The sequence below is a fragment of the Drosophila takahashii genome, chromosome 2L (assembly GCF_030179915.1).
Source record: "Drosophila takahashii strain IR98-3 E-12201 chromosome 2L, DtakHiC1v2, whole genome shotgun sequence".
NCBI lineage: Eukaryota > Metazoa > Arthropoda > Insecta > Diptera > Drosophilidae > Drosophila > Drosophila takahashii.
The window spans coordinates 5633126-5649710 of NC_091678.1; the positions used below are offsets into that span (position 1 = coordinate 5633126).

The window sequence follows — 16585 nt, forward strand, 5'->3', positions numbered from 1 at the left end:
CGATTAAGGCTAGGAACTTTTAGGGTTTCGACTCTACCGATCGCTTTTCACGCTCCCATCCCAAAGATATCCCTCTCTTCGCGTGCAACTCTCATGGCGATAAGGAATTTTATTCAATGCTGGTAACCCCAAACGAATCACCCTACTCCCCCGAATCACCCTTTCCTTCTTTTCAGTAACTCAAAAGGGCAGGCAGCACACGTAATTGCTTTTTGTTTGGCGTCTCATTTTAGTTACGGTCTGGCAACTGATGATGCTCATACGCACGGATGTGAATGTGACTTGGGGTCCCAAATGGAGTGGATTGCAGAGGGGGCCGGGGGATGTCGCGCCTACGAAAATAGGTGTCGCCAAGGCGATTAGACCTGGCCAAGAGCTGATGATGAAGAAGAAGAACGGGCCAGTGGCCAACGACCATGAATCAAAACCAAAGGGAACAGGCCAGGGTTTCATTCGTTAGCTCCGCCGACTGTCAACCGCACACACAATTCGCCTTTTGAGTAATGCTGCTCCCATTTGAATTATTGCTGTCGCCATGACCCTCGCATTCCCCATCCTCACTCTTCATTTTTAAGGCCAGTTAGCTAAAAAAAAGGGTTCTTATTTACCCAGAATCCATGTGTCGTAACATTCGTCCCCACAAAATGATGATGGTGGTGCTGATAGTCGGAATGATGTTTGGAATGATCTATTTGGCGGCCCAAAGGTTTGATAAGAAACTGGATTTACATTCACTTAGGTTGATAACTGATTGAATAATGGGAAAGTTACGAGCAAAAGGATGTGTCATTGAATTTTCAAGAGATTCATTTGTTTTTGGAAATTTTTTTATATTTTGTAATTTTTATATTTTAATTTTTAAACTAATCAAGTGCCACCATAAACTCCCAAGTGTCAAAACTTTATATTAAAGCCATAAGATCGTTCACTTCGTTAACGACCAAATTCCAATTGAATCAGCCGCTCGTAAAAGTATAAAATTCATGTAATTCTGTGTGTGCCGGGGATTATGAAATCCACTTTGGGCATACATCATTGTGACATGTTTTATGGTCACACTTTAATTGACAAACAAGATCCATTTGTTTCAACATTTTGCATTACATTTCCGCCTCATTGCGCATTCCAATCCAATTACAATTTCACACCATTTCCCCCGCAGTCCAAAGTACTCAAAATACACACATATCCGTACATATATTCAAAGGGCCCAGCCTCAAGAACTCAGACTTTTGTTGTCTTCGACGTCTAGCCGCCTCATTAGGCATAATTTATAGATGCGTAGTAGCTAATAAAATATCCGAGTGCGGAGAATTCGGAAGAAGGTAGGGCTCTCTTCGGCGGAGGGAGGGGTAGGGGACTTTCAACTTTCTAAAATTTCAAAATCTTAGCTTCTTAGGCATGCGCACAAATTTATAATGCAATAAATCAGCTCGGAATGGCTTTTACCACGGACAAGAATCGAAGAATCGTCGCTGGCCAATTATTTTAATCGCCTTTGTCAAGCCACTGGGCCTCGGCCACACTTAAAGAATGCGCTTATGGATATATACCCGATATATATGCGATATATAGACGATTTTGATGCGACGGATAGAAGAAAGAAGCACTCTGATTAAGCAATTCGGTGTGAAGTGCGACTGGGCGACAGACAAAAGAGCTTTCAACACTCCAGCGCCGAAGAAAAGAGATTCGTAATGGAATGCAACATTAATGGCATCTGTATCTGTCCCCAGCCCAATGGATGTCCATAAAAATACCAAAAATTTACTTTCACTTAGCCCCAATAACCTGATGGCACTCCGATTTGAGTGGCGCTCTGCGATGCATTCGTCAAGAGGTCGTAACGATCAACCGGCGATACAACAAATTATAAAACGTATCTGTTTTATGGATCGATTTTTGGGGAACAGCTGAGTTTAACATAAACAGAGGCGCCATTGGAGATGTTTAATGTGAAACAAGGTTTGATGTTTGGCTCGAAAGAACGATATATAATATAAAAATAAATTAAATTGTAGATGGGATCTTTGTCTTACTTTGTGAATAATTTATTTTTAAATTTAAATAAAATATACCTTTACAAATGAATGTGTAACCAATCAAATATTTATTAGATATTAATTGTAATGGTTTTTTCCACTCTTTGTGGATCGTTCATAAACCTCGATATCTGTCAAATTTTCCATCTGTTCCGGGAATCATTTCTTCCGACACGTACCGTTTGCTTAGCATATCTTACCCCCATATAAAGGTAAAAAAACTGATATCATCAGCTGCTCATTGTACAATTTGCAGGCAAACATGAACAATTCTTTGTTCGAGCAAACAAATATTCTTGGTTTCTTTTCCATTTTTCCCCTTGATAACTCGCCAGCAATTATAAAATCTCTAGATAACTCTCCCTCTGGGGAGAATTTTTAAAATTTGTGTTCCGCATTTCGCAAATATTGACGGAAAATAAGAACGGAGCAGAAACGAAATAAAAGTGCTGATCAAAAGACAAGGGCCGACGCGTGCTTCTGCGTTCTGGTTATTAATCAAAACAATTTTTAATGATGTTGGCATGCGACAATCGCAATTGTTGCCCACATCCACCCACGTTTCCCCCTTTGTTGGCGATAATATTTGGATTAGTTCAAGTCAATTGCATCGGGGCGAGGGAAAAGTTGCCTGAAAGTACAACAAATGCGCCGCGTGCTTGGCGACGAATCTAATGTGGCACACGTGGCTCTGCGAATGTTGCACTCCCGGTGGGTGGTTAAAAGTGGGTGGTTGGGTGCCTTCTCCTGGCCGCCCAAAGATAGCCACAAGGCTGAGTTAAATGTTGTGTTAAGATTAACAACAGCCGGCCGCAGAAAGCAGCTTATCGAGTTTTCGGCTGGGGGTGGTGGAAAATAACTTAACCTGGACTTTGGGGGAAGGGTTTTCCACACCATCGACGTGCCAGGCATAAATAATAAAGGGGATACATATAGGTATATCCACCCACATATCCCTAATGCGGGCGACAAAAAATTCCGAATTTTTTCTCGCTTTTCGGTTGGGTTTTCTGTGTTTTTTCATATGCCTGTGGACTGCTAATGATGCCCCAAGAAGTCGGGGAGCAGGTGCTCCTGGCATCGAATCGCCGGGCGGAGGACATCAAATATGCTCACACTCTGCATAATTTATGGCACATAAGACCAAACAGAAAAAATGAGTGAAGAGAGTGTTAAATGCTATGTAAACTTGGCTGGAAAAACAGCCAGTCAACTTATCAGTGTTTTTTTTTACTCTCCGCTGGGCAAACGAAGTCGAAGGAAATGGCCGGGAAATGGAGGGCATGTTTAACACCTTGGTGACTGTTGCCTGTGGGTGGTCGACTCAGATCGCAGATAACGAGCAAGGTAAAGAGGTCACTGCAATGCGATTTAATAACACTTAAATTTGGTTGTATTACCAGATTGCTTAAAATTTGTTAATTCAGTAAAGATAAAAAAGGTAAAAATTAATGTTAGTAAAAGATTAAAGAATTGAATAAAAAATAGTTCAAATAATTTAAAGTTACCTTCTAAAAAAATAATTAAATCACTTAATACTTCAATAATTATAAATTTGGGTTTATCTTTGCCTACAAAAAATGGATTTTATGCTTTTAAATTGAGAAACATATTTTATAATTTAAATTTGTAAAATAAAGATCTCAATAGTATTTATTTCTTATTTAACTAATGTGCATTTTGTAAAAATAAAATTTCAATTTAAATTCAATAATGCTTTTGCTTGCAAACGTTACTCATTCACCATCGAATTGTTCCCCAATTTTTTTCCCACTTTTCTTTAAACTATAACAAAAACAATTAACTTGAAAATCGGACGCATTTCTCGACAATTTATGGCAGCCAGCATGCATCATACTCGTAACCAAGTTGTACACCTGAGCACGTTCAGTGAGACCACACAGACACCTGGCCCCGCCTTAACCCCTCGTTGCCCCACCTTAACCCCCTGAAAATCCCATATCCTGACACTGACCCCCTTCGTGTCCAGCGGGCAAATTGAATGGCAAATTTGTCTGCACGCAGCAGCAGAAGCAGCAGTAACATAAACTTTTTAATTGAAAAACAATTTTTTCCCTGGCTTTTTTCCCCTGATTTTCTTTTTGGAAATTTCTCTTTTCGGAACACATGGGAGGTGTAAAAGGGGGGCGATTGAATGGAGAAGTTCGCTTCGCTCAAGTTTCATAAATGTTATTGAGTTTTTCGAGCAATTTGTGTAACTAGTTTTGAGCTGCTGAGGGGGTTGGGAAAATAAAAGGGGGTGGTAGGAGATGGGTGGAAAGCTTCGCCATTTATTGACTTGACTTCCGTGCGTATGTCGCAATTTCCGGTTTACGGCAAACGAAATAAAAACGTAATTTAATGTCACATGGACCGACGGCTGGAATTGTGATGGGCTGTGACCTCTCCACCTCCACACCTCTCAAATCGAATCGAATCGTTAATTGAAATCGTAAGATTTGCCACTTTATGCAGGAAGGGAAAAAATCCAGAAAGAGAAAGAGAGAGGTTGCAGCCAGGCAATTAGGAAAAATCAAATGCCATCACACGACAACTTTATTGAATTCAATTATAATTTTCACACCCGAGTGTGAGATGTGCAAATGTTGGAGTTGAGCAACTTGGCTTTTGCTCTGTGGATATGTACGAGCCATGCAAATGCATTTGGTCATATTAGCTGATTTTATGGCCATGTTTGATAAACCAGAATGAGAGAAAGATGAGTGCTCTGAAGTGCAGTCAAATGATGAGTGGACAGACGCCGAGGGTAGGCAAAGGAGTTAGTGAATCATTCATATTAACTAAGTAAAATAGCTATCATAAAATGTATCATGTAGAAAACAAATAAAGAAATACAAAATCTAAAAACAGAATTTTAATAAAGTTAAATCGTAAAAGAAACAATGAAACAGGGGAATAATATTTTTAAAAATATTACCATATGCCTGCTGTTTTTACCAATAACATAAAACTTTATAGCTAACCTTAAAGGACGACCAATAGCTTTAAAATAACTATTGAATCTCACCCCACCGGCAGCCATAACACTTTAGATATGCCTTTTTAGCCAGTCAAATCACGAAATATCCACTCACGAGATGCGACTTTAAATGCTGCCATAACCATAACTCATCGATCGCACCGCGTTGAACTTATCGCATTTGTGGGGCAGCCGCCGACACACCTGAAGTATTTACCTTCCCGCTGCGAGGACGACTACCAACTACCCAGAGAACTGCAAAGTGCCAACTGATTCGAGCCAGTAAAGTCACCTTGTTTATGGCGCCCAGAAACTGCGGGTGCTCTTCTTTTTTAATCGAGTGAGCGAGCCTGGAGTTCAGAGATGCGGGCTGGATTAACATTAACGCCAAGGCGGATCAATCGAGGCGGATTCGAGGCATTCCTCCGCCGAGTTCAACAAACCAAACACAATGCAACCAGCGGCCTTAATTGAATCACCATTGACCGCAGTCGCAGTCGCAGAATCGAATCGAATTGAATGCCAATCGGCGGGAAAACGCTCCAAGGGGAAAAGTGTGTGTATGCCGACACATTAGTGCATAATTTTGGTACGCCCCCGATTCTGGCGATTCCACCGATTCCGATGCTGTCTGCCCACTTAATTAACCGCCTCGCTTAGAACAGAAATTAACTCGATTGCGCCTTAATTAGCTGCTCGGCGTTTAATGAACTCGAACTCGGATGCATCGCCAGGCAGCCAGGGAAAATCGTGTGGGAGTTGTAAAAGATTCTTCTCAAATGGTCAGTTTATGGCAGAGGAATATGGTGAGAAGGTTGCAAGGTCAAATAGGGTCCGTTACATGGGGTCAGGGAATGCTTAAACACCGAGTCATGAAGAGATTCCAATAGAGAACATTTTAATTAGAAGATAACAGAATATTTATGTAAGTTAAGAATTATGTAAATCATGTAAAATTAATTTTTAAAAACAATAAAATTACATTCTTTATTCTGATCTACTCCATTTCTATATTAACAAGAAAGGAAGCTACCTTCGGCCAGCCGAAGCTTATATGCCCTTGCAGATAAAGTAATGCTCACTCGGTGCTGTTCCAGGGATTTCAGATTCAGCGTTTCTATTTTTGAATTTTGTTTTTAAAGAGTCAAGAATTAAAACGCCAACTTCCTACAAAACAATGAATTTTCTTATATATCTTTGAATATTCCTATGGGAGCCTTAAGATATAGTGGTCCGATTCGGCTCGCTCCGACATATGTACTACCTGCAATAGAAAGAAGACTTTCGGGAAAGTTTCATCGCGATATCTTTAAAACTGAGAGACTAGTTCGCATAGAAACGGACAGACGGACAGACGGACAGACGGACCGACGGACAGACGGACAGACGGACATGGCTAGATCGACTCGTCTAGTGATGCTGATCAAGAATATATATACTTTATGTGGTCGGAAACGTCTCCTTCACTGCGTTGCAAACATCTGACTGAAATTATAATACCCTCTACAAGGGTATAAAAATACTATTATTTTTTTGGGAAGATAAATAATGACTTAAATTGTTGACAAAAATAAACTTTTATAACGGATTCATTTCCTACAAAATTTTGAATATTCCTAATACCCAGTTGTGAGTTCTAAAATCTAGTGAATATAAAATAAACTTTAGTAAAAAAAAATGTCTTTAATTTCCTTGGCCTTCGTATATCTTCACTTAAATTTTTCGTCTTTTAGCCAGTGCCAAGCCAACTTTAATAACTTGAATAACCGCACAGTCGAGGCATCGATAGATGGCCAAATCGGCACGCGTTTGCGAACCACCAAACCCACTTTTACCTCAGCATCCACACACTCATCGAACGGCCCATTGAGTGTGCAAATAAATGCGCTTAATTAATTGCATTTTTGCACTTTCAAGTGGCGGATCGACCCTTGGAGTTTCCGCCTACAATCGAAAGCGAAATCGCAATCGCAGTCGCAATCGACGGGGGGAGGAGGCCAACTTCAAATATGCATCAATAAACTCAATTAAACGTAAACGAGAGTGCGATTCGATTCGAGCGAAATGCACAACCTGGCGAGTTGGGAATGGAAAGGGAAATGCATTGTTGTTCCAAGTGGGAGTTTTGATCATGATGAAGGCGATGAGCATGCTATTTTTCCATATATTTATCTGCACATCTGCAGACTTGTCGGATGCATTAGTTTCTTCATGTAGGAAGCTGGGGATTTGCCAAGTGTGAAGCGGCTTAAGTTCCTCCGCTTTTTATTATTTCTTCTTTACTTTTGCCACCGAAAAAGGCAGAAGGCGTCTTGTTTGCCCTGAGCTGGCACTTCCTGTCAAAGGGAACTCTCAGTTTGTGCCGACATCTTTCGGCGGCCAAGCAACTTAATTTGTTATGGAGCAAAACAACATTTGGACACTGAATCAATCTCAATCATTGGGGTTGGTGATTGAAGGGTGGACTGGGCCTCCGAAAAACGGGAGAACTGGGGCTTTCTCCAAATTATCCATAAACAAACAAATAAGAGCTTTACACAAATAAATCAATTTGGGGCACGGTAAACTTCAGTCGGAGGTGCAAGAATCAGTCACGATCAAGATATTTTAAAGTATTTAAAGAGCTTTTAAATACACAAAAAGATTTAAGGTATTTTTCTCTTGAATAAATTAAAAATTTCCGAACATTAATTATCTTGTATCTGAAAATTACAATAAATATTCGGAAAAAATACCAAAAAAGGATAATATGATTTATTATCAAAAAGATTTCCTCCGGAAAAACTTAATAACATTTTGTTATTTTTAAAATAAATATTTTAAAACCAAAATTTTTATTTCAAAAGATATACTTACTTACGATCACCCCTTCTATTCTCACGCTGCCATTCCCAACCCAAACTACTTCGTCTCATTTTTCCAAGTATTTCATTTACTTGAATTTCACTTTGAAATGCAAACCAGACAAAAGCGTGGCGCACAACGCATCCGCTAATTATCCACCACCAAGGTTCACCCACCCATTTTCCATTTCCCGCCTCCTACTCCCACTCCTACCAAAGAAACAAAAAAAATCAGACACCCGTGGAAAGTGTAAACAAATTTTGGGAACATTTTCTCAAACCAAAACTTAAGCGGCAAGTTGGCAACCCTTTTTTAGCTCCGAAGTTTTCACTTGCTGACTGATGCGCTGGGCAGCTGGAAAACTGTGGAAATGGGTGGAAAATGGGTGGTGATTGGGGGCGATGGGGTGAGAGGGTGAGGAGGAGCTTTACAGATCAAAGTGATATTTTTTGTGGCTGCAGCTCAGTGCTTCTTGCTGCTTTGACGGAACCAACAAACATGTTCGCCACTTTATTTACATTGGCTTCCGGTTGAATTCGGTTTCGTTTTTCCCCCGGCCCTTCGCTTTTATTTTGGTTTTCCACATTCAATTGGTATTTTCAGCATTTATTTGTTGTTCTAGCGAAATAAAAAGCAAAAAATATGCTTTAGCTTTCGTTTGTAAACAAACATTGGGAAATTTAACTAAAAACTTGAATGAAAAAATCGAGCAAAGAAAACATCAAAGGGTCTTTGGGATAAATGTAAATAATAGTTGACCCATCGCATTACCTAGATAATCGCGCCTAAAAGCTTTTGGCCCTAAAGATTATTATCTAAAGATTTCAGTGGGTCAGTCGAAGAACGAAGAAACTCATTCGATTTTCGGAGCACGTTTTCAGCTGCTTATTAGAGGGCCAAAGAGACAAAAATATTATCAGAACCGTTTATCGGAAAGCCATAAAGTTTTCATTATTACACGGGAATCCCCCTTCCTTATTTTTTTACCGTTGTCTCCTGTTTAATTACGTTTTATATTAAGCCCGAAAAAGGGCCAAGGGCCAAAAGAAAACAAAGACAATCACGTGCCATGCGCAACGTTCTAAATTTCAATTGAATTCAATTTAATTAGCCGAAAGCGTTAGAAAAAGAACCATTCAAAGTTGTCGTGTCCCGGGATAATTGTTAATTTGTATGCCATGGAAGTAGAGTTGTCGCGGGTGGGGCATTCAGAACCAGATGAAACTGACATAATTTGCATTTAATAGTTCTTTTTAAATGCTCGCCTTTTTCTGTCTTTTTCTCGGTTTGTTTGCGTCGTGATTCAGTGGTGGCATTTCAAAGAAAGTGACACGAATAAAATTTCTGAGGCCCAGCTGAGTTTGTTTTGATCAGCCACTGTAAATGTAATAACAAACACATTGCACAGATATGTGAATTTATTTTCATACTCCTACGACTCGACGGCCGGCATATGTGCAATAATCCCATTCCTTTCATTCGGGCCCCTTCATTCGCTTTGTTTACTTAAGCTGAGCTTTTCAGGGCGCTAAAAATATCCGAATGTGTCAGTCAGAAAAGTGAGTCACTCTCGGAATTCCTAGATAATAATAAAATCAAAAGCATTGTATTTAAAAAAAAATTAACAAATATATTGCAGAAAATATATATTAAACAAAATATATTTTATTACTTCTTCTCACATTTAATTGAATCTTTGAATACCAAAGGCCTAGTATAATTTCCAAAATAAACAATGTAGTTACAGAAACTTTTAAATTATTACAAAGAGAGTCCATAGACATTCCCCTCTTCAATTAAGTGTAAATTCCAGACACCAGGGTAAAGCAAGATGACAAACTTGAATAAATTGCGAAAGTTTTAATTAAATTATGACCGGGCTTAAAGTAACTCGAATGCAAACCGAATTGGCAGCCTATCTATCGGTTACCTCATTACCATTCAAACTAAATGGAGAGATGTGTATTTAATTTTCAACCATAATTTGCTATACAGCACACCCATGTAAATGAGATTTCGGTTCGGTCTTTTGCGGTCTGCACTGGAAATTCAATCAGTGACCAGGAATCCATCGGATGGGTTTTCGGTTTCAAGAGAGAACTGTGAAACTGGGGGCTTATCAATGGTATACGCATTTCAAAGCAAACATTTTAGGCAGATTTGTGCACACAGCGCAAACCAAAAGGGGGGAGTTCGGAAATTCAGGGGCAGGAACCGAGGGGACCATCAACCGAGTAAGTTTATCTTCTGGCATGTTCAAGGACAATGCCCTCCTGCTGGATGACTGCATTCCGTTTGGACCCGCTCGTCTGCACTGCGCATACATATTTATTAATTTGTTTATTTGTATTTACACGCTGCTAACATATTCATAGACAATTGGCAAATGTAATTAAATACGTTTGCAAAGGCTCTGCCAACTTGGGTTGGTTTTTCGGTTGGTTGATGGGTTGGTTCCCCCCGCATTTTGGTTTTCGGCTCTCGGTTTTCTCGGTTTTGTTTTTGGCTGGTTGTGTTTTCATATTTGGAACTCGCTGTGTGGAATTTCCCCCCCACTTAAATTCGGTTTGGTTTTGTGTGACAACATGACAATCATTGCTAAATGCGAGACACATTTCCTCTGCTCTGCGGCATAAATAATAGCTAACAAGTCAGAAATCTGACTAGCAAGCAGGATTTTGCCCTTTGAAATTTAAGTTGTAATCAGCTAATTAGGATTGCAAGATAACAATGTGTGATTTAATTTCCTGATTACATTGTATATTTGAATAATTACCTAATTACTTTTAGTTTAAATTAATATAGATTATTTAAAAATACCACAAAAATACCAACGCAGCTCTATTATTATTTTCTCCACTTCAGGTCTCCAAAGCAAATACTTGGGAGTGACAATGTAAATTTTTAAATTGCTTCTATGCTATTTTTCCATGGCAATTACAACCGATTTGTTACGATTAGGTCTTGGCTCACCAGTAAAAGTCAATCCCTGTATCAGTTTATTCCGGTAACTTCAACATGTTGGCCAACTTAGAGCGGAAAATTTCCTGGGAACTTCAAGACCTCTACAGTCTGGTGGTTAACCTACTTATAAAGGAGGAGACCACTTTGGTATACTACAATCCCGAAGGACTCGACTGCAAATGGAATTTTTTGTGGCACTTGAATTTAACCAGCCATCCGCAGATCGTTTGACGGCGCAACTATATTGCACCTGATTTTTCCTATAATTTTTTTAATAGTGATTTCATGGTTTTAGCCTGCTTGTCAGGTGGGTTAACGGGTATAGATACCCTGAGTAACTTGGCCATCAGTTTAAGCCACCGACGATATGTGCGTTTACTCATCGAAGTGATGGCCTTTGATGAGGATTTATTGGCTAGAAAGTTTCTCTCGATTTGCCTGGACAAAAGCATGTTAAATGTGGAGCTGTATTTCCGGAACTATAACCATTCACTTCAACTCTATACACACCAAGTTTTTCCCCAGTTTGAATTGGTAAGGAGGAGAATCTCTGGAAACTTAACCATTTTTAATAACAAACTAAGTAATCTGCAAGGATATCGACTGCGAGTTCTTCCGGATCTGTCGCCACCCAACACTTTTGAATATCGCGATGCCTTGGGAAAATATCAAATGGCCGGGTTTCTCTGGGACTTTATAGCCAACTTTGCAAATCACTTGAATGCTGGATTGGAGATACTCAAGCCCAGTTGGCGGTTTGAACCTGGTGATTCCAGATATATGTTTGAGTTCACGGGCAATGGAAGTGTGGACTTTGGTCTGAACCTCATTTTGGTCAACCCGCGGAATATCTGGGCAATCAATCAGTTTTCCTATCCGGTATTCATCTCCTACTGGTGCACCATGATGCCGGTAGAGAAACCTCTGCCCACCACTCAACTCTTTGGGAGGATCCTTTGTCCTGCTGTCATGATTGTATTACTCTTTATCCTCATCGGCTGGCTGTTGTTTTCCTACCTAATTACACTGAAATTTCGCCGGCTAGTTAAAGTCATTCCAAAATTACTCACCCTGCTTTTGATTACCACCTGCAGCTCTCAACTTCTTTCGCTCCTGATTTCACCACCACATCAGGAGAGGATTTCCAGCTTCGATGAGCTGCTACTCAGTAATCAGCGGATATTGGGAATACATAGTGAGTTCTATTACCTGGATGGAGCTTTTCGTGCTCGATATGCACATGCCTTTCATCTCGTCAAGGATCCCAATGAATTGTTCGAGCTGCGAAACCATTTCAACACCACTTGGGCCTATACCATGGCCTATACCAAATGGCTGGTCATAACCATGCAGCAAAGACACTTTGCGAAGCCTCTTTTTCGCCTGCAGAAGGATCTGTGCTTCTTCAACTATGTACCCACCAGTATTGTTATGGCCCCCGAATCGATTTACTCGAGATCTTTAAAGGATTTTACAATGCGAGCCTGGCAAACGGGATTGCTGGATCATTGGGTTAGGAAGAGTTTCTACGACATGGTTAAGGCTAGAAGGATGAGCATCAAGGATTATAGCGAAAAAGTAGTGCTATATCCACTGGGAGTTCAGGATTTTCAGTTGGCTTGGTGGATCTGTGGGGGAGCCGTCCTCGTGGCCATGGGAGTTTTTCTATTGGAGTTGCTGTACTTCTATATCAAAGTATTTCTTGATAATTTTTAAAACAGCTTTTTAAAATGTTAAAAGCTATTAGTAAATAAAATTATAATATTTCCTCATAAATTGCAAGTGATTGGTGATTTTTATGACCTTTCTGTCACCTTAAATATTTTTTATATTTTTCAGCCCATCTCCCAGCGATTCCCATCTGTTTCATCCTTCCTTCAACACATCAACTGTCGACTTTATGCTAACGCTCAGGAATATCTATTCGAGTCAGTCTAAACAATTGGCGGGGAAAAGTTTACGCCCGATTCGAAAGTAAAACTTTCCTCTTGTTGACAATTCTTTGTTGGCGCAGCTGAGCCTCCTTTTTCACCCTTGGCTTTCCGTCCCAAAACTAAATCCAGATCAAATGGCGCAAAACTTTTCCGCTCCAATGGGGTTGACACAATCGAGAACGGACTTTTCCAAGGATTTATGCGAGATTAGCGCAGGGCAAAAGTTGAGAAAAAATCGGATTGCAGGAGTCTAAAAATTTATAAATGGGCATCAAGTGTTTGTGAGTTTTCTCTGCTTCTCGAAATCCTGACTTACATTTGTCACAATGTCGTTGTTTTTTTGTTGTTCTCACACACGACAGACAGCTGGGAACAACAATTCACTCTTTGCAATTAGTTAATGTCATTTGATAAGCAACAACTTAATCAGAAGACCCCGGCCGAGGAAAAGGTCAAGTATTTGTAGCTCCTGCTAATTTGTTCTGTTCGCTGGGAACGTGTGTGTCAAGTGTTGTGACTTTGTCACGTAGCAAAAACTTGTCTGTGCCGTAACCCCGATCCCCGAGCTCCTCCACCGAAGTTGGCTAATGAGACCAACAGCCTCGGGCCGAGTTTCTGAGTTCGAGTCTGTGAGTTCCCGAGTTTCGAGGCTCCCCCAACCATAAAATTGACGGCAGCTGCAAAGACACAGATAGACCAACGGCCGTGGAGATATCCTCAGATAAAAGGGGGCAGAATGCAGGGGGAACGGGAAAGACAGGGGGCGGATATGGCAATTTTTGTGCCTTGAAATCGATATGGCATCAAAGGCACAGGCACATTATACCATTATCCAGGGACGCGGACCGAGGAAAGGCCGCCAGCCACAGAAAACAAAAACATTTTGCAGATATATTTTTATTATGCTAAAATAATCGCACATAGGTTAAGGGCAGTGGGATAAAGGTATGGAAATGGGAAGGTATTAAATAATAAATTGAATTATTTGAATATTTCTTAAAACGAGAAAATTAAATATTAAATATTGGTTTAAGAAATACTCGGGACATACTAATTAACTTCTTTTAAAATATTACTAAACACGATACTAAGTTAAAATATAGTTTTATTCATTCAAAATAATTTTACAAAATTATTTTAATGAAGACCTGATAATCTTTTAAATTTGTTAAGTAAATTATATCATTATTCCGATCTATAAAAGAAGGATAAGGAATTAAAATTTAGGTTTATTTTTTACATACTTTTATCTTAAGGCGTTTAATGTAAAATTCATGATTTTTCAGGGCTACTTAAATAAATAAATAATTCAAATAAGGCGAGAAATCCTACTAAATTTTCTTTTTGTGCAAATATTTATTTTTTGTTATAAAATATTTAGCTCTCCCTGAACCACTGTTCCATCTGGGTGGGTGGTGCTCGGTGGTGCCTCGGATGTGGTTGTAGGGGACCGTTTCCGAACGCGAAACCGAGGCTAAGTTACCTTTTCGGTTAGCAAAGCAACAAATTATCTGCGAGATGCATCTGAATATTGCAAACAAAAGATAAAAGCCGAAATGCAACGACAACCGACTCATAGTTGGCTGCCACAGCCGCAACATGCCACGGATGCTGTCCGCCCCCGGTTCCTGTTACCCCCCTGGACCCCTAAACCCACGTTCCCTGCACCCCTGCCCCCGCACTTTAGACCCCCTTTGGCCACCAAATCGCCATCTCCATCTCCATGTCCATGTCCGTAGCGGTTCGCCTTTCGCTTGCAGCCACGCAAAAGGTGATTTATTTGAACATGGTTATCAACTTAGTAGAATAACAGGAGCAGCCAAAGCGCCGCACCGCCAACAACAACTACAGCAAGTACAACAATAAGCAGGGCAGCGGATCCCCCGAAAAAAAGAAACGATTGGGAATCTTTTCCTGGGATTGTTCTGCCTTTGAGATACCCGGTTCTGGAATTTCTCGGGGGTTTCCTTTACTATTATTTAAAAGTTTATTAGTTCTAAAAAAAGTATTAAGAAAATATTACATAAAAATGTAGTTAGTTAGGTATAAGTTTTAAATCCTAAATTTAAATATTTATTTATAAATACCCATAATACCAATATACCCGCTTAACCTTCTTATCCACCGGGGTATCAAAACAACAATGAAGAGCAAACAATGCCAGATGGAGAGCAGCAACGTGCAACGTGCAACTTGAACTTGTGCTCTGACTTTGGATCTGGCTCTGGGTTTTGGCTAGAAAGTGCACAGCCGTAAGATACGATTGCATTTACATGCATCCCATATCAGCGCCTGCATCGGGGCGTGTGTATGTGTCCGTCCCGTCCCCCAGGATCCCCCTCTGCCACGTCCCTGTCTTTGGCTCTATCTCCATCTGTCCGTCTCTATCTCTCCGTCTGTCTCTGTGCGCACCCAAAACACACACCCACTAAAGAAGGCAGAAGGCACGAAGCCAGGGTCCTAAAACCCAGACCTCGTACACTCCGAAAACATGAAAATGATAACATGAAATGGGAATAATTTGCAACATACTTATTTCAAATGTTTTTGCTGATATTTTATATTTATTTTATCATGTTGTTATATTTTGAATTTTTTTATTAATTAATTGAGAACGACAAAAATTTAAAAGGGTTATATCTTGCAAACACATTTATATTTAAATATGCCATGAAAATTTATAATAATTAGAATAAAATGTAAAGTTAGTTTCTGATTTTTTTCCCAGTGCACCAGTACCCATCCCAATGCCCCACACCCATGGACCGACAACTATCCCGAAAAGAGCAACCGGCACACAATTTGGCCGGCAGCGAAATTTATTTGAAATCAATGCTTCTTGTTGCATTCTTCAGTTGCAGCGGCATCGACGGCAGCAGCCACAACTTTTTGACTCTGGTTGCAGCCGCTGCCGTTGCCGCCGGTAGTAGAAAAGGGTTCTACATTTCGGCCGACAGGGAATATGGGTTCACAATGGATTCGGATAGATGGATCGAAATGTGGGTAGATGAACAGTTGGGGGAATATCACCAGAGAATATGGTTTTACAAGTATATTTAAAAACAATTTTAATTTGTATTAATGGTTTTTTAATTAAGAGATTACTTTGCATTAATGAGAGATTGACAGAAATTTATTAATTCGTAATCCTTTAACTTTTAATTTCGACTACATTTTAAATTTCACAGAAGAAATGCAGGGGTTCAAAATTAATTTGAATAATAATTTTGAAAATTATCTCCCTGAAAAAGGTAAATTTTTTAAGAATTCATAATTAATTTACTTACGGATTTTTAAATATATTGCAAAAACTAATTCATTATTCTTGGATGAGAATAAATAAAGGATATATTATTATAGGTTATAATTAGAGAATAAATACAGGATATATTATTACAGCTCATTGTTAGAGTTTACCCAGCCGGAAAAACATAAGACCCGAAAAACTTTCCCTGCACTTGCCATTAGTCCCCCGACACTCCTTCAACTCCTCTCTCCTCGGCGGGCAAACGGCAGAAAGACAATAATTGAATATATATAGGAATTGTAAGAACCGATATGCAGCCGTTCAAATATATGTATATCGTATGATGATTTCAGGCACTCCGAGCAGCTGGCAGTGAATTTTGTCCGCCTTTTTCCACTGGTTCGATGGTCACGAGTTTGGGGCGATGTTAACACCGCCTTGACTAAAGATTTCCGATTCGAGCCGAAACTTCCAACTGCCGACTGTCGAATGCCAAATGCAACTGCAATATTATTCGGCTTGGGCCATTAAAAGCCTGGCTAGCTGGGATTTAAGAATGATAATGAAGTCTAGA

The 16585-nt window shown here is 39.8% G+C and overlaps 1 pseudogene; it reads left to right on the forward strand.

The window, feature by feature from the left end:
• The first annotated feature begins 10878 nt into the window (after positions 1-10878).
• LOC108055880 (uncharacterized) lies at positions 10879-12585 on the forward strand (annotated as a pseudogene).
• The last annotated feature ends 4000 nt before the right edge of the window (positions 12586-16585 follow it).